Source organism: Dermacentor albipictus, chromosome 7 (genome assembly GCF_038994185.2).
Source record: "Dermacentor albipictus isolate Rhodes 1998 colony chromosome 7, USDA_Dalb.pri_finalv2, whole genome shotgun sequence".
Classification (NCBI taxonomy): domain Eukaryota; kingdom Metazoa; phylum Arthropoda; class Arachnida; order Ixodida; family Ixodidae; genus Dermacentor; species Dermacentor albipictus.
The window spans coordinates 24025810-24046964 of record NC_091827.1 but is presented as its reverse complement, the minus strand read 5'-3'; the positions used below and the strand labels follow the sequence as shown (position 1 = coordinate 24046964).

Here is a 21155-nt window from a genome sequence, read left to right as displayed (position 1 = left end):
CTTGTAACGCAGTGCCAGTGAAGACACTCCTGTTCCGTATCATTAAACAATACATCACCACTTACATACAATGTTGCCTTACAGGTATCTCTAAGGCACACACATTTTAACGGAATGAGTGAATGGACTGAAAGGACAATACGAAGGAGCAGAGCTCAGAACAACGCGCCCCTCTTCGCAGTTCATTTCCCGACAAACACAACGCGCACACTTGATAACAGCAATTCGTGTCTTTTTTTTATTTATATGTGAAGGCGTCAATTGGTCCATTGAGTGAGAAAACCGTGGCAGCGTCTGTAGCAGCGAGACTTCCCATTGGCTGCGAAGCCACGTCACCTCGAACGCTCGTGACGCCTGGCTCGCACTCGCTGGCTTGGGCCTCGACGGAACAGAGCGGGCGAGAGGGAACACCTGCTGCCGCGGAATTGCGTGAGTGGAGAGGGCATCGCCGCGACGCCACGTCATCCTCTTTCTCGGAAGCCTGTGTTATACGCCCGTTCTTTATCTGCGAAAGTGGATTCCGACAGGGTCATTCTGGACTCGCTCTTGGCTTTCGCCAAGGACGCGCAGCTTCTAGGACGGCTCTGAATACGCCTCCCCCCTCCTCTTCCTATTCCCCATTATAGGCCTTCGCGCCATCTCCTAATAAATACATTTTGTCATCATTATCTGCGAAAGCTCGCGGCTGTGTTCTAACTACGCCTCGGTAAAGCCAAATGGAAACGCGCCAAGCGTCTCAACGCGCTCGCTTGCCCGCGAGGAGTTCACAACTCGAAGGACCGCTCAACGGCATTCATTAGTGCTTTCTCATGCACAGCTCATAAAAAAGTACTTAGTTGTCTTCGGATTTCTTCTTTTACAGCGAAGCTGTTTACGGCCAGGGTTCTGTGCATTCTTTATCTGCGTTCGCAAGAACTGTGGGACCATCCCGAAGAATGTGCAACACCGGGCCGACCCGCGGCGGCGGTGAGGCAGGCTTCAAGCACTCCGCCAAATTGCAAAAGTAGGTTTAATATCTTGGGTCTTAAAAGCACCCGTATCAGATATTTAGCTAGCTGATAAGAACAGATGCTACACTTAGACCAGCGTCGGCCATGTCTATGTTCGCGCCGCCCTCTCTTTGTCGGCGTTCCAAGTGCTTGCGTATCTACTTTCCTGCCGGTCTCCTGTGGTGGCGGTCCCGTCGAAACACCACGCGTGTCTAGTTCCCTCCGGCTCCTCGGGGCGGTGGTACCGCCGTCCACGCGAATGTACATAAAAATCACTGTATCAATGAATTCGTACCTCTGTTCAAAATTCTGTGCCACCTCTGTGCCGTGTGCTGGTCATCGAGGCATCATCGAGAGCTGGTCATCAACCTTCACAGAGGGGCTTAATGATATTTTGCTATATGACGAGAGCGAATAAAGTTGAGGATGAGAAGGCGGTCATAGAACGACGACGCCATAATAACCAGGATCTGAAGGTGCGAGGTGGGCGTAACGTACAGGACGGGTGGACAACGTCCAGCAAACAAAGTTTGGAACTTTTACCAGCTGTCGAAGTAACTATTCGCCGTACTAAAGGTTTTACTACTACTACTACTGCTCCTACTACTACTACTACTACTACTACTACTACAACTACTACTACTACTACTACTACTACTGCTACTACTACTACTACTACTACTACTACTAGTACTACTACTACTACTACTACTACTACTACTACTACTACTACTACTACTACTACAACTACTACTACTAATAATAATGATAATAATAATAATAACAACTTGTCATTACCGCGCCAAAAAGATGAAAGACGTTGGAAGCGCGCAGAGCGAAACATTGCGAGTTACTTTCACGCAAAGACCGGATCACCGAACTCTCGTGACTTCTTTTAAAGTTTTGTTTTCGTATCTGCAGTTCATCATCCTTTCTGCAATGCCTGAACATGCGCGCTTCGAAGTAAACACTTCATACGTGCGCTCCACACAGTACGCGAGTGTCGTACCGACGCGCCCGCTGAACTTCGCTTTCCAAATCTGTGTGACATTCGCGGTCCGACAGTGATCCTTTTCAAAGCATCCTCTTTGCCAAGTTCGCTAACGACCTACGCAGAAGGGTTTGACGCGTGAAGGCTTGGTTTCCTCGTTCATTTTCCCCCTGTGTGCACGAGTTTTGAGTTGGACTACCACGCTGGCCATTATATACACGCGCTCTTCATAACTAAAGCTCCGAGTAAGGAACGCACTACATGGTGGCTTCTGTCGCCTCGCGTTTTCCAGAGTACGCGAACGCTAGGTGTTGTATACGCTGGGCTAAAACGGACGAACGAAAAAATCGTCACCGACAGAATTAACTGTCTCTTTCGAGCTAGCATACGTTTCAGGCCGGTGGTGTAGAGTAACTTTGCCTCTTGAGAAATAATGACTGGCTCTTATGTAGCTTTCAAAGCTACGAAATGGAGGGAGAGAGAAGGAGAGAGAGAGAGAGAGAGAGAGAGAGAGAGAGAGGGGTTAAATGAGCTCTTGTTGTAAAGCATAGCCTAGAGGCGCACGTGGAGACGCAGCGTGCCAGCTTCATAAGTTGTTAGTACGGCGACAAACGAGCACCTCGCTTTGGGAAATTTGAACGGTGCCGTCTCTTCGGTAGCAAGCTCCGCTCCCTCGCAACGAATCTTGCAGGCTTGCTGCACAACCAGCGCCTGGCTAATAATCAGCGCGGGCTGCGCCTCATTACAGTAATTATCACTGACTTTTGCTAACCCGTCGCTAATTACAAGAGAGCGAGCCGCTCAATGGAGTGCTGTTGCGAAAAGCTTTTGGACTGTACGCTAGATGGAAAGTTACGTAACACCCCTGTTTATTTTGTTATATAGTTGTTCTCATCTGTTTGCTTGTTTGTTTGTTTGTTTGTTTGTTTGTTTGTTTGTTTGTAATTTTCTGCGCGAAAGCGGAAAGACTGGAAACCGGCGGACTCACAATTAGGCGAACACTGAAGCTCGGGGCAATTTGCATGCATGCAATACTGAGGTCGAATGAAAAAGAAAGTCGCAGATTCCCCCGAAAGGCAAAGCATTTATTGCAATTAGCGCATTATCAAACAGCTATACGCAGTGAAGTTAGTAGCTTTATCAGCAGTATAAACTGCTGCAAACATTCGTTTACTAATTAAAAAAAAGAAAATTATCCTCCCTTGGTATCCGCCCCGAGATTATGAAATGGATTGAAAGTTTTTTTAGCAGGATGCGTTCAGTTTACCTGTGCTAACAATCTTCAGTCAATCCTTACCAGTATAACTTCCGGTATTCCTTAGGGTGGAGGTTTATCTCCTCTGTTGGTTTTGATCTGCATAAATAACTTCCCACTAGCATATCAACGAAGCCGCGGTTTTTTGCAGACGATTGCGTTCTTTATAACCACCTTCATACGACACAATCGCCTTACAACACGATCTTGACACTATCGCTTCTTTGTGCGAAAAGCGGCTTGTGCCTCTAAACCTCAACTAAATGCAAAGCAATATCCTTCACGCGCAAACATACCACCATGCATCACACTTATCGCATTAACTCTGTTCCTATCGACCACACATGTACTTACAGATATCTAGGATTCCATATGACGCCATCACTTTCATGGGTGAAACATACTCAAACAATTCGCTGTGATAATTCACGCACACTAGGGTATTTGCAACGTAACTTAAAATCAGCAGCTTCCGAAAAAAGAAAGCTAGCATATTTAACGTACGTGCGACCCAAACTTGAGTACGCATCATCCATCCGGCATCCCCCGCAAGCTTATCTCACCGATGTTAGAAGCCGCACAAAACCACGCTGCTCGCTACATTACGTCACGATATTCAAGACGTATCAGCGTGACCACCTTAAAACAAACTTTGTCTCTTCTACTGCTTGCTTCGCGGCGCGTAACTTCTCGTCTTCGCCTTCTTCACACTTTCATTTACTTCACCCAGTAAGGACACGCCCTCTTAAATCGCCCTTTCTGAACATCATCCTGCTTATCTCATGCTCGCCGCTTGGCGGCGATAAAGTGCCGGACGACGCCGATGAGCAGCTTTCTTCCCCCATGCCGTAACACTTCGGAACGCACTCCCAGATAATATTAGACAGTTTTAGTTTAGCGCTTGCAACCGAACGTAAAAGCATTACGTACGTAAAGAAATAGCGCCGTCCTCACTGCGCATGCTCGGAACGTTATTCGGTTTCTGCGGTTTACGCGTGCTATGATAACGTACGTTATTTGGCGAGTTTAACGTTCCTAATGTTTACGGACGCTAAGGAATAGCGTTGTCGAACATGGTGGCACCCATCGTTCTCGCTTCAGCGCGAGTTGTCGTGATGGCTATACGCTCTCGCTCGCGTTGATCGCCAGTAACTATTGTAATGAGCTTTCGCTTTCTCTAAACTCACCTGAAAGGTTAGTTATGAGCGCATCATCATCATCATCATCATCAGCCTGGTTACGCCCACTGCAGGGCAAAGGCCTCTCCCATATTTCTCCAACGACCCCGGTCATGTACTAAGTCTGGCCATGCCGTCCCTGCAAACTTCTTAATCTCATCCGCCCACCTAACTTTCTGCCGTCCCCTGCTACGCTTCCCTTCCCTTGGAATCCAGTCCGTAACCCTTAATGACCATCGGTTATCTTCCCTCCTCATTACATGTCCTGCCCATGCCCATTTCTTTTTCTTGATTTCAACTAAGATGTCATTAACTCGCGTTTGTTCCCTCACCCAATCTGCTCTTTTCTTATCCCTTAACGTTACACCTATCATTCTTCTTTCCATAGCTCGTTGCGTCGTCCTCAATTTCAGTAGAACCCTTTTCGTAAGCCTCCAGGTTTCTGCCCCGTAGGTGAGTACTGGTAAGACACAGCTATTATACACTTTTCTCTTGAGGGATAATGGCAACCTGCTGTTCATGATCTGAGAATGCCTGCCAAACGCACCCCAGCCCATTCTTATTCTTCGGATTATTTCTGTCTCATGATCCGGATCCGCAGTCACTACCTGCCCTAAGTAGATGTATTCCCTTACGACTTCCAGTGCCTCGCTGCCTATTGTAAACTGCTGTTCTCTTCCGAGACTGCTAAACATTACTTTAGTTTTCTGCAGATTAATTTTTAGACCCACTCTTCTCCTTTGCCTCTCCAGGTCAGTGAGCATGCATTGCAGTTGGTCCCCTGAGTTACTAAGCAAGGCAATATCATCAGCGAATCGCAAGTTACTAAGGTATTCTCCATTAACTTTTATCCTCATTTCTTCCCAATCCAGGTCTCTGAATACCTCCTGTAAACACGCTGTGAATAGCATTGGAGAGATCGTATCTCCCTGCCTGACGCCTTTCTTTATTGGGATTTTGTTGCTTTCTTTATGGAGGACTATGGTGGCTGTGGAGCCGCTATAGATATTTTTCAGTATTTTTACATATGGCTCGTCTACACCCTGATTCCGCAATGCCTCCATGACTGCTGAGGTTTCGACAGAATCAAATGCTTTCTCGTAATCAATGAAAGCTATATATAAGGGTTGGTTATATTCCGCACATTTCTCTATCACCTGATTGATAGTGTGAATATGATCTATTGTTGAGTAGCCTTTACGGAATCCTGCCTGGTCCTTTGCTTGACAGAAGTCTAAGGTGTTCCTGATTCTATTTGCGATTACCTTAGTAAATAGTTTGTAGGCAACGGACAGTAAGCTAATTGGTCTATAATTTTTCAAGTCTTTGGCGTCCCCTTTCTTATGGATTAGGATTATGTTAGCGTTTTTCCAAGATTCCGGTACGCTCGACGTTATGAGGCATTGCGTATACAGGGTGGCCAGTTTCTCTAGAACAATCTGCCCACCATCCTTCAACAAATCTGCTGTTACCTGATCCTCCCCAGCTGCCTTCCCCCTTTGCATATCTCCCAAGGCTTTCTTTACTTCTTCCGGCGTTACCTGTGGGATTTCGAATTCCTCTAGACTACTTTCTCTTCCATTATCGTCGTGGGTGGCACTGGTACTGTACAAATCTCTATAGAACTCCTCAGCCACTTGTACTATCTCATCCATATTAGTAATGATATTGCCGGCTTTGTCTCTTAACGCATACATCTGATTCTTGCCAATTCCTAGTTTCTTCTTCACTGTTTTTAGGCTTCCTCCGTTCCTGAGAGCATGTTCAATTCTATCCATATTATACTTCCTTATGTCAGCTGTCTTACGCTTGTTGATTAACTTCGAAAGTTCTGCCAGTTCTATTCTAGCTGTAGGGTTAGAGGCTTTCATACATTGGCGTTTCTTGATCAGATCTTTCGTCTCCTGCGATAGTTCGTCTCCTGCGATAGATGAGCGCATACCACGCCCATTTTCTGAGATCGTTCGGCGATTCTGGCGCCCGTACGCCTAACGAGACGAGTCCACATAGCAACAGCAAGATGGTTGCTAAGGGCCGTCTTGGCTTGGATACGTTTGGCACGAGGCACAAGACGGCGCCGTGTTTTGTAACATTTTCTTTGCGTTTGTGTTTCCGTAAGGTAAACTTACGACACTTACGTGGCGACAACGCTGACGGCGGAAATGAGTCTGGAGAGTCCATATAATTGATATCGCGATAAAAGCGTTTCGTTCGTAAATGCCTCTCTCGATTGTGTGGCTGCCTTCGCTAACACGATCTCCCTCATCGTGCTTAGATGGAAACTGTTCATACAAATGGCTCTAACGTAAGCACTTCTCTTGCGAATATGGGCCCTTGTTCGCAAGCTGTACCGTACGGTTTCACAAAGGAACAACAACATTCTGTATAACTATGCAAGATTGCGTACCTGTATGCATCTATGTCGCGCCAGCTAGCAGTAATCGAATCCGCGATCATTTAGCAAGCTTATATTTATTGAATTATTTCTGATCACATGCAGGGGACGCGATGTTGAGCAGACAAGCGAATGGGCGCGCCCCAACCTCTCTTTTGCCAACGTAAGCAGTAGCTTCACCCCAAGGACATTTGTAGGCCAGTCCACAAACTCGGAGTTGACGTGCGTATAGGCGTTCCGCCTCGTTGGTGAGACGTGTTAAAGAACGTTCAAGCACGATAGAAGAAATAGACGAAAACAGTGCATCAGGCACGAGCGCAAACTTGTAGGAATAGCCTTAGTCGATACATTACTATACGTTTTTCAAAAATATTTCTTGTTGTAACATATATATTAGCCTGTTTCGAATAAAACATCTTGTTTAAGATAGAGCGTTGCCGTGCGATCCATTCGCTTAGCATAGTTCCTGTATAGATCGCGCTTGGACGTTCGTATTGCACCGTTATGGGATGTATTTAGATTTTTTTATTTATATACGAATTATACGGACTCTAAGGGCGCGTTCGCGCTTCTGGCGCCGTCGCCGTCGCCGTGCTGTCACGTTGACGGCGCGCGCGCGGCTAGGCGATCGCCACCAGTGTTTGCCCCGAGTGGTGCACACAAGTTCTGCGCGCGTGCATAAGAATATACGCGCACCAACCCACGCAACACGCACAACAATCACTAAAAACGCACGCGCAGATACACGGGAGCAACCACGCGCGCCCTCATCTGCAATGCGCGGCATCTTTCCGGTTGCATGCCGCCACGTTGTCATGCATGTATGCTGCGCGTCTTTGTGTAACTGCGCGCCGGCGACGCTCAAGGTATAGGCCCGCGGGGACAGCTGCCGTTAATAACTGACGCGGCGTTCATAATTGACGCGCGTAAGCAAACGCGTTGGCGCGCGGGCCCGAACCGCAGTCACGGTGCTCGCGATGCAAGCAATCGCATTGCCGCGTTGAGTGGCGAGCCACACCCCGCGGCACGCCGTGTGCGGCCTGCAAATGGCGCCCTGACGAAAGCAGCGAACAGACGGCCGTCTGCTCGGGTTGATATTTTATATACGTATACGTGGCTTCTGGCGAATGGCGTCGGCTCCGAGGTCAACGGGGGAGCGGCTGTGCAGAGAGTGTTGGGCGTGGCTGTTCGGTTAGGGGCGGCTGTGCGTCCTCTGACAATCATGCGTTGACGCACACTGTGATCCAACTGGTGCACACTGTGTGATTGGCCTGCGCTTAAGCACTGCCCAACTATCGTCGGGGCTCTTTGCCCTCAACTGGGTCCGTCTTCCCAGAAACGTTCTTACGCTATAAAGCTGTTCGTAAGAGAAGACACGAGGCAGTCCTGATGCTGGACATGATATAATGCTGGACAGGTGGCCGGGCAGAGGCAAAGAGCACTTAGGAACCAGAACCTCTGGGAATACGACTGCAGGTTCTCTACCACTTGTCGTACTTCTTCATTGTAGGTGTCTGTGCGTAGAGTGACCCGAAAGAAAAGACCAAACAAAGAGATGACATTGCTTGAACGGCAACTTCACTGCAGATGTCCGACCTAGTCTGTTTAAAACTCGGCTCACCTTTCTTGGCTCGACTTTGTCTTAATCGAGGCAGCTACTACAGACAATACTTGTGGGAGGGTCGGAGTTCGAGCCCCGCACGCAACACGAATGGCACTGACACCGGCATCGGCTCTTACACACCAAACATTAAGTTGTATCAGCGCCAAATGCACGACAAAACAAATAGTAAAAAGTCGGAACCTTTCCCATAGCAAAATAATGGGGTTTAGGCACATCAACAACCACGAAAAATCAGCGCCCCTTCCAGTCTGTGAAGATGGTCGAACAGCGAAGCTGCGTTAGTTACACCGAGTGTTACACCATGCAAGTCAAACTTCGCAAGCAGTTTATATTGTAAATCCTTTGTTTCCCCATTCTTTCGTCTCATTTTCACTAATGCGGTAGGCAGCTTCTTCCTCAGGAGTACGCACTACTCATGGTCTTCCCATAGTTGTAGCTGGGATGGAATGGGCGGGACCACGAATCCAAAGCTCCGTATATTGGGCGCTGGGCCCACCACTGGAGATGCGGGCGATGCAATTGTTTTTACGATTAGTTGGATCGATTGGACGACTGACGTCTTTATGTTTCTTAATGAGGTTACACATACGTTCGGCTGCGACAGAGAGAACGACGTCTGTAACGGTAAGCCCTCACTCCGTCGTTGTGGCTTGCATTCGATGTATCGAGTCTGCTTGGTGGCGAGGTTAGCAGCATCCGCCAGGCACTGCCGCTTATAATTCTTCAAAATTAAATCGCTTCAAAATTAAATCTGTCCGTCACGTAAGACAATTAATGGCTCACACCTCCGTAAACGCGGCGTCCCCATTACGGCGACAGAAGAGACGTGAAATTATACGCCGGAATGGCGAGCGCCAACGGAACCAGCTGGGGAAGATGACGACGATGCTCGAGCCATTGCTGATGATTATAGTTTTAGCGAACTCCGACAACCATGGCACAGGTTCCGCATAAACAGCTTCGCTGTAAAACGTTACCGAGCGCCGCACTTCACCAACCGAAATTTCCGCGGGTCGGACAGGTATTGCGCGAGCTCCCGAATCGAGAAGTATAGACGCAGCCCGTTACGGTGGAGGACAAATGGAGTGACCGGAAGCGCTTGACACAACTGGCACGACACACGTTACTACTTCTATCTTCGCACGCATTGCGCCGCGCCTACGGATCGTAACTGATCACAAGAAAGCCCAAATTAACACCTTCCTGATGTGTCCCTTGCGCATGTATTAAACTGACTCTTGGATTGACCCGCGCACCTTGGAGTGTTGCCGTGGACAGCTGCAGCTTCGGGTGGAACTTGCTCGTCGTTGCGTTCAGGGGGCGTTAGGTGTCGGCGCCGCACTCCGCTTTCAGGCGTGTGCAGAGAGCGCGCGAGAAGGCCATGCAAGAAAATAGAGAGGTACAGCTTCTCCGAAAACCTTTAAGGAATATCATGGTGCTGGAAGCAAGTAACTGGAGCAGCAACGCTTCTGTAGGGACATCTCGTGACGCCTTGCCTAACTGCGACGCATTAGGCATGTTCTCGTGCTAAATGGGTGTTCTCGTCGAAGAAAGATTAAGAAGATGCATGTTAACTACTCTACGTTGGCAATGCGGTCACGCACAGGCTTTTAGAAGCAACGACAACAACAACAGCAACAAAAGAAAAGAAGTGGGCACTTCAACATTTTGCATCGTGAATTGCCACAATTCGGGTCGCCTTTTTTACAGGAGTGAGTGCATAGCATCGTGCAAGCCGGCATCTTGTTGTACACATATCTGAATAGCCTTGTATACAGTTGGATAACGTTCACTTATACTTCATGCACACAAGTCTTTCAGAAGTAGGATGAAAGTAGGTGTAGTCGACCGAATAAGCGAGTGGTTGATTGAGCGTTTCATTGTTCTTAAAATGTCAAGGGAAGGCCAGGTCTAATTACACGAATTCCTTAAGGAGGTCCCTGCTTCCCACATATAGTTCGGACAACGGTCATCACGTTTCCCTAATGATTATTTTATTTTACTCAAACCGACATTGAAAGAAACATACACGCAAACCGCACGCCTATGCTAACACAAGTTTTCAACACACTGGCAGATACACGAAACGATGTCGCCGCATGAATTTGATGATGACGGATTGGATGCTGAAGAGATCATGTGAGGCGCAAATGCAGCCACGCAGCTCTCGCGTTTGAGAGTCACAGATCGAGAGAACTACGATTCCAAGCACTGCAATCTTCGGCACATGCACTTACCATGAATTACTGCAGCACTATCCTCTTCCGAGAAGAACGACACCATCATCACGCCCGTCCCTCACCAGCTAGAGCCGAATCCATGGCCTGGAGGCGACTCCAGACTACCACCTATCCTGGTCTCACGCTCCTTCACGGGATGTACGGCAGCCTTTATCAGACCCTTTGTCCTTTCTGTACAGAGCAAGCCAGCCCATGACACACTATACGTGCCCACCAAATGGCCTCTCAGAACAACATTCTCCTATCTATCGTTGCATTATTTTGTCTTGCGTCCAAAAACGATACACGGGCTATGAGAAACACCGTATGGAAGTAATCGCGTCGAGTAACTTTCGCTACCTGTTCATTGCTTGAATTTTATTTTATTAAGCATCCATTGCTAGACACACAAGAGGTTACTGCGTTCCGCCTTCATCGAAATGCAGCGGCCGATGTTGGGGGCTAAACCCGCAAGCTCCTTTTCCGCGGCACAGTGTCATACCTATGCTGCGTCTTCATGGAAGGCCATTTAGATTATTTATTCCACAAGCAGCGTTTTTATCTACATTTCTTTTGAATTGGGTGCTCCTGCATGGTAACTTCAGCACAAGATGCTTTTGCAACGACTAGCTAATGAGGACTTCATGTAGCATAGCCTAGGCCAGAAAGCTTTTATTTTTCTCTTGAGATAATCAGTGCTACTTACCGCAAAGCCGGAAAATATATACCACCATCCGTTAAAAGCAATGGAGACTGCGAACATCGAATTTTCCTCGACTATAAATTAGCTGCGCGTGGCCTTACTACAGGCAGTGAATCGCAGGCTTGTCGGGGAAATCCATTGCGCTGGTGCTCAGGGATATTTTTTTATTCGCCGAGGCCCCGTAAATTGGTGATTCCCGTCGAACAGCTCTTATGTACACATTCAGAGTGTACGACACTGCGATATGCCACGGCGACACAACTTTGCTACTGAATAGTAATAGGTATCGTCACTCATGCGCTACTGTTCCATACGTGACGCCGGTGCAGAAACAGATGCACCTTCGTTAATTCCGGCCGCGCATATGCAATCCTGAATCAGCGTCTGGCTTTCTACATGCCGCCGACACATACATAATGAACAAGCATTCGAGATACCGAGTTGCACGCCACCGACACATCTATAGCTGTTTCGTGATTCTCGCGAAGGCCGATCAAGCTTGTCGCTTGGTTTAGCGCACGAACGCACGTACAAACGCATGCGCAAACGAACGAGCTAACCAGCGAACGAACGCGCGTGTACACACACACACACACACTGTAAACGAAAATAAACCCAGCTGAGAGTTTTTAAGAGGTGATGTGCCCTAAAACCTCCCCTCCTCAAATATTTACTCCGATGTATGGGAGCAAAACAGCGCCATTCCCTCGTTTCACTCCGCTGGCTAGCTGCGGGAGTATTAAGGCGACATGACGCGATTTTACTCCGCTTAAAAATTTTGTTCTCCCGTGAAACTCCGACAGGGAGTTTTGAAAAACTCCCCTCCGCCGATACAGGTTAGTCACGTGGCGCTTCCCATGAGGCTGTGCGCCTCGCCAGCGACCGGGCGCGTTCGGCGGAGCGGGCAGTGCTCATGGCTGACGGTTTGTTTACGTCTGTGAAGTGTCGTTCCGTGACAGCGTTTCGTCAATTTGTTTCCCATATCTCCTTCCAGAAAGTGTTATAGGCATGCCTGAAGCTCACTGTATCTCAGCTTCAAGTACATTAGCTGTGATCACTTTGCTGACAACGATTATTGCAAGAACCACGTTTTCAAGTGCGGAAAAAGGCTTAGGTATACCTCGAAGCTGCTCACTGGCTCGTGATGTCGGCTCACGTTCTGGCTGTGTTTCCGTGCTGCGTCACCCTGTCTTGTGTTCTTCAGTACGTGAAATGCCACTCCTATGTGCTTTTGAGTACATGCTGACAACGTCCGGTGTAATGTTTGTAAGGACCGCGTAGCAATGGCAACAGCAGCCACTGTTCGAGCGACGACATCCGTGCTAGTCTCGCATGAACGGCGTAACCCAAGTTCGTTGCGGTGCTGTGTTGCCAGTGAGAAAGACCGGAGTGCAAGCAACTGTTTTTATTTATCTGTGAACGGATATACTCGCCCGAAGAAAAACGGTAGGACATAAGTATATATGTGTGCTTAAAATAAAGCTTCTTATTGAGCGATGTGAATCGAATTGTTATCGCGCATATAGGTTTTGGTCACGTCGTTGCTTCCGATATTGCATTAACATTACGCTCTATCCGAGACACTGATTTAGACGCATGCCTGCTGGCTACGAGTTTAGGGGTTCACTCGACAGATCAGCGATGTTGCTCCTTTTCGCAACCGAGACAGATTGCTTGTACTCAGAGCAAGTTGTGCGGTGTATAAAATGTATGTCTGCGCATTTTTCGGTGTTACGTCGGCTGCTGCGGGTCATGCTCACACGTAATAATTTCTTGCTACGCTACCACTATATCGAAAAAATGTAATTTTGCTATGCAGCACATGCACTTACATTTTTCTAGCTTACTGTAACTAACGCACTACTTTTTGGCCGCGAACGCCGGCAGTGTGCGAAGTCGCTTCAGCACTCACAGAATGGCATAGTTTTGAAAAATAACGCCATTAACTTTTTTTCTCTCACTATTTTGAATTAACAGTTTTGTGTTGATTAAGGTATTCTGTTAGTTTCAAAGAGGCAGATCTCGTATGAACGAGCATGTGAGTCGTAATTCTGAAAACAGCACAGCTGTTCCCTTGGCGGTTTCGAGGCACACAGTATGGTGGCTATATATACTGGCACCGTTGCATCTTGAGTATCGCGTGTACGTGGGATGTCTTTCAAATTTCTGCATTGGGCGTTTCTGGAATGTTTATATATGTCATGATATATGTGCTTTCATTGACTTGTTTCATCGAATTTGACGCGGTCTCGTGTGCATATTTCGAAATTTGACCAGCAGCCTCTGCATGTAAACATGTTCGCGCAAACTGACGCGATGCTTCTTTTTATACTCCCGTTGCACCTCGAAAAAACTCCGTCAATTGCAAAGCAAAAAATTAAAAAAGACAGAAAAAAACCTCCCATAATTCCACGCAAAAATTCCGCTCGTACGGAGTAAAAATTCTACTCCGATCATACGGAGCATAATAAACTCCGAACCGGGGGGTCGCTAGAGGACAAGCAGTATACTCCCACCTCGGAGTTATTTCCGTTTACAGTGCACACACACACACACACACACACACACACACACACACACACACACACACACACACACACACACACACACACACACTCGCCACTGTCGTGCACAGTGTTGCCAAACTACGCAAACGCATAGCCACGTTCCCGCTGCCGACAGCCTCCCGGCAGGTACGGTGCACGCTGCCAGCGACGCGTACTCAGCCTGTTAAATAGGCAGCATCGGTGCGCCTCCATAATGCTGCGCGCCGGGTGAAGCTGGTTCATTTGCTAGCGTTACATTATGACAGTGCCGTGTCGTGCACCGTGGATTCCCGCTGCGCTGCGCATGGGGCGAGAACATCGGATTTCAAGGCGCGCGCTTTGCAGCAAATCCTGCCCCCCCCCCCCCCCCGAAAGAAGGAAAAAAAGATACGAAACGTCTGTGGGCGCGCAGGCCCATAAAACGTGCTGTCGTGCGTGGCAGAGCGCCATTAGGGATTCCTTCGGGTACGCTTATAGAAGCGCGGGTACACCAAGATATAGCGCCGGCGCTTTGCTCGCATTCCTCCATATACGCTGTCGTAAACGTGTTTTTTTTCAGCTCAGTTTGGTGGTGGTGCCCGCCCGCGTGCAGGTGTTTAGCGTCGCCTTTCTTTTTCTTAGCTGTATTTATTAGCGAAGCTCCATCTAGACGAGAGTTTGCGGCGTACTTTATGAAGAGCAAGACAGCTGATATAAACTGAGCACAGAACCTAAGGCACCACGGGAACTGCCATTTTAATAGAAGTTATGTAGGCGATGCAGCAGAAGAATGCGAAGAATTGCTTTGTTTCAGTGTAGGCGCTTAGCGGTTTAGTAGCAGGCAAAATGTCTGTCATGAAGTAGTTATCCTCATAGCAGGCACTTCGCGGTCTAGCGTTGTTTCGGGTCGTTTTAGTTGAAAAAAAAATTCCCGTGAACGATGTGGCAGTAAACCAGGACCCACGGCACAAGAACCCGATGCTCTACGCTCATTAGGGCGTAGGTGCATGTGTATACTTCTTTGGATGAATGGATACTGAGAGCATCCTCTAGTAATGGGGTGGTGGGTTGCGCCACCAAGCGCATTTTATTACATTGCCCAATGTCCTACCTATGTAAAAAAGGAAAAAAGAAGAATAGGAGAAAAGAAACACGCTGAATTCCCATAACCAAACTTTCGGAACCCCTATAGTGGACTTTGCACTTGTACGCCGCCGTTCTTTGTCGTTTCCCTACTTTTCTTCCACCAATCTTCTCTGAATGGATGGATGTTGTGATCGTCCCCTTGGGAACCCTTTCTCTCTTCTCTAGAGCCAGCACCACCTAGTGCCACTCAGAGGCCGGGACCACGCGGCCACCGCAAGGCTAGAGGCCTTAGGCATGCATAACACGATCGAGGAGCTCTTAGACGCTCACCACACAGCCCAAGTCCGTCGTTTCTCGCTAACCCCGGCTGGCCGCACAGTCCTCCGGAAGCTCAGTCTCGAGGCTATCCCCGAGGTTACAGCGTACGTGACGATTCCGCGAAAGGTCAGGGGGCATATTTATGCCCCACCTCTACCCCGCAACATGGACCCCGAGTTCCATCAGGGCCGTCGGCAGGCCCGTAGTGAAGCCATACGGCTCGCAAGATGGAGTGGTCTACACAGACGCAGCCAGACACCCTCGCGGCGACCTCATGACCGCGGTGGTAGCGGATCACAACGGAGGACTGATAGAACATACAACAATCACGGCTGGCCGAGTGGTGGAAGCGGAGGAAACCGCGATTTCCATGGCCATGCATGCGGAAGCGAATACCGCTATCAGCGACAGCAAGCAGGCCATCGGCAATTTCGTCCGTGGTAGAATTTCCAAACAGGCGTACCATGTCCTCACACGACGCCCCCTAAGCGGCTTGAAAACCCTCGTGTGGACCCCCGCTCACGCGGCTGTGCCCGGCAACGCGTCGGCTCACAGTTTGACTCGAGATCTCGCGCGCCGAGCCTCGTCCGCGGATGCGGACGGCGTGAATGAGGAGGAGAGACACGAGGAACCCTGCGAGACTTACTATGAAATAGCCCATCGGTATCGCTTGAGGCGTCGCGCGCTCCCACCACCGGCCAAGCAACTCGATAAAACGCAAGCGGTCGCGTTTCGGCGACTTCAGACAAACACATACCCACACCCAAAATACATTAACAAAATCACAGGGGGCAGGGAAAGCGACAAATGTAGGCTCTGTTCAGAAACAAGAACACTCACACACATAACGTGGGAATGCACCTCGCTCCCGTTCTCTCATCCCCCCGTCAGCAGCGAGACTCACTGGACAGCCTGGCTCAGTTCCGGGGACGTCGACCGACAACTTGAACTGGTGGACTGGGCGGAAAAGGACAAGCAGGCCCAGGCCCTTACTTGAGCCTTAACCCTCAGCCACGTCCCTCTTTACCCTTCCCCCTTTCTATAAAGTTTATCACCACCATCCAGCCAACAAGCTGCCGTCGACGTATAGAGAGTAAATTCTGATGTGGGTACCGAAAGTTTGTTAGGTAACACATACTTTTCAGACATTTAAGAAAGTCATAGATTCACTGGACGATGGAGTCGAAGTTATGAAGAGTAAGCGAAGAGTGGTTTTCTAAGCCTAGAGCGAACATTTTCAAAGGGATGCTGCTGCTGCTATTATACCTCTGCCGCTGTTGCTTACTTCTCCTGCTTATGTTTTGTAGCTGTTTTCTTTTTCTTTTCATCTGCCATGTATCCATCCCATGAACACTGTATCGCAGACCAGTTGCCACTGGTCTGCGATACAGTGTTCGATAGCCCTCTGAGCGTCTGTGTCCTTATGCAGCATATACGTTTTTTGAACAATGAAATTCAGTTGGTAGCCGGCATCTACGTTTGTCGTTCTCTCCTCTAACCGCACACCTATTTTTGTTCCCGCTTCTCGATGCTCACCACTGCCTTTACGTCCTGGGCTTTACTACTCACTGAAAAAGACCACTGTTATTGTCGAACATTAATAGGCTCCCGGATGAGACATTCCTTGTTCATGACCACCTTTGTTGGACTCGAAGCCCAGAGGAAAGAAAATGTGCCAGTAAATTGTGTACTTTCGCAAAAAAAAAAAAAAAATACCAACACGACGGCGTATTTTTCTTGGTGCACGAAGCGTTCATTTCAATGGCAATTTCTAGTGATATCGCAGTAAAATGACGTCTAACCTACGCCCCCTCCCCCCCAATTCCTTAGCACTACACCAGTTCACACACAAATTGCAGGAAATGAAAGCTTGATTTACAGAGAGTAAGTAAGCTCATTTTATAGGTCACCGTGAGGTGCACGTGTCCTGACAATAGTTTCACTGCAATAAAAAAAAAGAGGTCATAACCTTTTCTCTTATACTGTGTTAAGCTGTGTGATTTCTGGATCAAATGTCCAAAGACGTGCTCAAGAAGGCTTACTCTTTATGCAATGCCAGAGCGTCCATTAGCGAAACAAAACTTTCATAAGCGAGACAAATGCCGAAATACAAGAACAATAATGCGCCGTCCGACGTTGCCTAATAGAAAGATACAGCAAGATTGAATTTCGTATGCGCTATGACCTTTCGAGACTCGCTGGCGCCCGGAGATAAACGGCTTAGTGCTAAAGCTCAAGTGCCAAAGTTCGAAGGTAAATTGACGATGAAGGCGCCCGAGAACCGTTAGGGGGCAAAGAAAGTTTGCTTAAGCGAGCTGAGAAAAGAAAAAAAAATACCAATAAACCTAAGGAGCGAAGTAGCCGCTGCCAGTTCACGAAGGCAAATGATGAATCAATAGCATCTGTCGTTCCTCACCCCAATAACATCGAGGGCTCGATCGATCAATTCGTTATTTTTGGCTGGGGAAGCTAACTTCTTAACTACTCACACATGACTTCGATGGAGAGGATTAGAGGGTCACCATATTTTGTTCTTGAGCACGTCTGTTCTCGTTTCGCCGATGAGAATAAAAAAAGTTAACTTTGAGAGTCTACTCACATTGGAGGTTTATTGCTTCTCCACATGCACACCCATACCAGTTGTTTCTGCGAAGACACTGAGCAATTAAAGATGAATTCACCTGTGGCAGTTGGCAAAATTGTAGTGCTTGAGCTGGTCTCCTAAAAGGAGTGAACATTGTGCGATAAATCAACACGCATAATTTAATAATAAAAAAAATTCGCTAATGCGGTTTTTTAAATAAATAACTAACGGCAGATATTGAAATTTACGCATTGTAGCAGGGGAGTTCTCAAGGGGGATCCACTTGGAACGAATCCTCAGGATGTGACCAGTTTCGAGATAATAATTCCCCAACTTTCAGCACGAAATAAAACTCGATAACTTGTAGTCACATGGTGTACGTGGCTTTGCGTATGACCTCCTAGCTACTGACTTGAGGTATCGTAAGGAATACGTATCAGTAGGAGCAGCTTCTTCCAGTATCAAATCGATAGAGCTGGGAGTACCCAGGGGCAGCATATCGGGGCCACATTGATTTTGTGTTTATATCAATGACCAACATTATTTCACCTTAAATCTACATGTAGCATTAGGTCGCTAAGCCGATGACACTACGTCAGTAATGAATGGTAGAACACTTGACGATATAGAAAGTATATCCGCTGAAACAATGCAACTGTTATTAGAATGGACAAGGCGCAATTGCTTGCTTATTAATACTGCATAAACAAGATCAATGCTCTTCAAGCTGGAGAATAAGGTTGTAACCAAGCCGATGATTACACTCGATAATATTGTTACGGGTACATTGGATTGGATACTACTGACTATTTAGAATATGTATTTACAACAACAACTGCAATGCTGGCAAGTTCAATCGACAGCTCCAGAGTCAAGATCAGTTCGTCTTCTTAGTCGGGGGTGCGCCTGCATCGTCCAAAAGAAACACCTATTATGCATGTAGCAGTATCCCCAGGGGCACAAGTACCGTCCCGGTGCGTCTGATTATCGGCGTTGACAGGAGAGTAATAAGGTTTGAGGCGTGCGATATGCACAGCGTCAGTGGAATGCGAGGCAGACGAGGCACTGGCATTTACTGAGGCGCTTTCATATGTAAATGGAGTCATTGCACGGAACACCCGTTACGGGCATCTGTACCGAGACAGTAGTTTTTCTCACAGCCTAACGCGACGAGTCAGGGACTACCACAGCAGTGCCAGAGATCGAGGCGAAAAGCGGACGTCTCTGCGTTGTCGATCCTACAAACGCGGTCGGTTCTCTTGGGAAGTCAGGAGGTGAGCGCGGGACATTTCACGTCCCTGCATTGCCTCAGAGATGGCATCAAGTGCATATTCGATGGCCCCTGCTGCGGCGGATGGTAGGGATGTGTCCAGTGGCAATGTTCGTTTTCGGCCGAACAACAGAAAAAAAATGAATAACCGGCAGTGTCACGGCGTGAGGAATTATACGCAGATGTGGCATAGGGTAGAGCAAGGTCCGAGTCAGTATGGTCGGACGAGACATACTTTGCAAACATGTCTGTCAGGGTTTGATTCAGACGCTCCGTGAGACCGTTAGCTTGCAAATGGTAAGGCGCAGTCAGATTGTGCCTGTTTGAGCAGGATGGCCTCCTAATCATTTAATTGGCATTCCCAAATAAAATGCATCAACGGCTATGCGCGATATACGACCGAACTTCACTTTAATGAGGTTTAGACTGGCCCCGACAAGGTATCATTATTTAAAAAAATAAAACACTGATGCGATTAATGTTTATATTGAAAAGCGAAAAAAAAAGGACAAGTGATACTTTCTTTTCGGCTTCCGCAGTTAGGATTGACAACAAGCTTGTTGAGCGTGTCATGTTTTCCTTTATGGGACCTGTAAACCTTCTTAAAGGGTCAATGATTGTCAGTCACCTGAACTGCAACCCGGAATACACATATATTGCCCAAAATGTTACAATATGTTTCCCATATTGTCTTCAGAATCTTCGTTGAATCGGTCGAAACGCTGAGTTGACTGCGTAGCTTCGAGTTCTGCAACACATCGCACGTGCAAATACCGTATAGACTCGTGCAAGGGCTGCGTCCCCAACTTCGAAGCCCAAAATTTGCAAAAAGGAATCTCCAACGGAGGAGCAATCGCGTTCGGCGCACCTATGCCACGCGCGCGCATCGGTGAATTTTCGCGCGCTGCGTACTTCCGCTTGCCGCTGCTAGATGTCGAGAGATGCGCGTTGATTTCTCTGATGCGATAGTACATCCGGGGATCCGAAGTGTGCACAAATGAAGGCTGCGCCGGTACCATTTTGACCATAAGGTCCAGTCCCTTGTAAAGGCACACACACATCGTCCGTTAGAGTCCACCAATCTATCTATCTATCTATCTATCTATCTATCTATCTATCTATCTATCTATCTATCTATCTATCTATCTATCTATCTATCTATCTATCTATCTATCTATCTATCTATCTATCTATCTATCTATCTATCTATCTATCTATCTATCTATCTATCTATCTATCTATCTATCTATCTATCTATCTATCTATCTATCTATCTATCTATCTATCTATCTATCTATCTATCTATCTATCTATCTATCTATCTATCTATCTATCTATCTATCTATCTATCTATCTATCTTCCCCATCTTTCATCTCTCCCATGTGTAGGGTAGCAAACCGGTTAAGCTTAAACTGGTTAACCTCCCTGCCTCTCCTTCTCAACTTTTTCCTTCCTTCCTTCCGTGTAAAGGCCGCATCTCGTCAAAATTGGGGAACATAAGGGCGACCATTACACGAGCCTATATGGTACGCGTCAGAGGTACGAATGCACTTTGTTAATGAAACACGCAAAAGAAATTGTGAAATTAGATTTCGTTAAATTCAGGTTTACATGTATAGCGAAAAAGGAGTCTAGAACACGGCTGTACGCCATGCAACGCTGAACCGAACTTGGGGAAGTGAACGGAACAATGCGTCTAGAACACGGCTGTACGCCATGCAACGCTGAACCGAACTTGGGGAAGTGAACGGAACAATGCGTTCTGTCGCACGGCAGGGAAGCCTGCAGCATGAGTAGCAGCAGCGGCGACAGTGGAGACGACCATCGTCTATATGTGTGAGCCCGCCTCTGATCGCGCTTCTGTTGCTGCCTCGAAAATTGCACCATTTGTCAGGATTACGAGCGGTCCTGGACAGAAAGGAAGCCTTTGTAACCCACCGCTCGCTTCTGTTGCTGCTGAATATCGATCAAAAGAGCCCGTACTGAACTCGGAAGCAGTGCATTGCTCGTAGCAAGG

At 47.7% G+C, this 21155-nt stretch overlaps 1 protein-coding gene and 1 non-coding gene across 3 annotated transcripts in view; both read right to left on the bottom strand.

Annotated features, from left to right (window-relative positions):
* Nucleotides 1-21155, bottom strand: part of LOC135915671 (neuroglobin-like) — a 416057-nt gene that overhangs the window by 341761 nt on the left and 53141 nt on the right. The gene's annotated exons all lie outside the window — the stretch shown is intronic.
* Nucleotides 913-1096, bottom strand: LOC135915685 (U2 spliceosomal RNA). Its single transcript, XR_010568719.1, has one exon. It is a non-coding gene; the product is annotated as a U2 spliceosomal RNA (small nuclear RNA).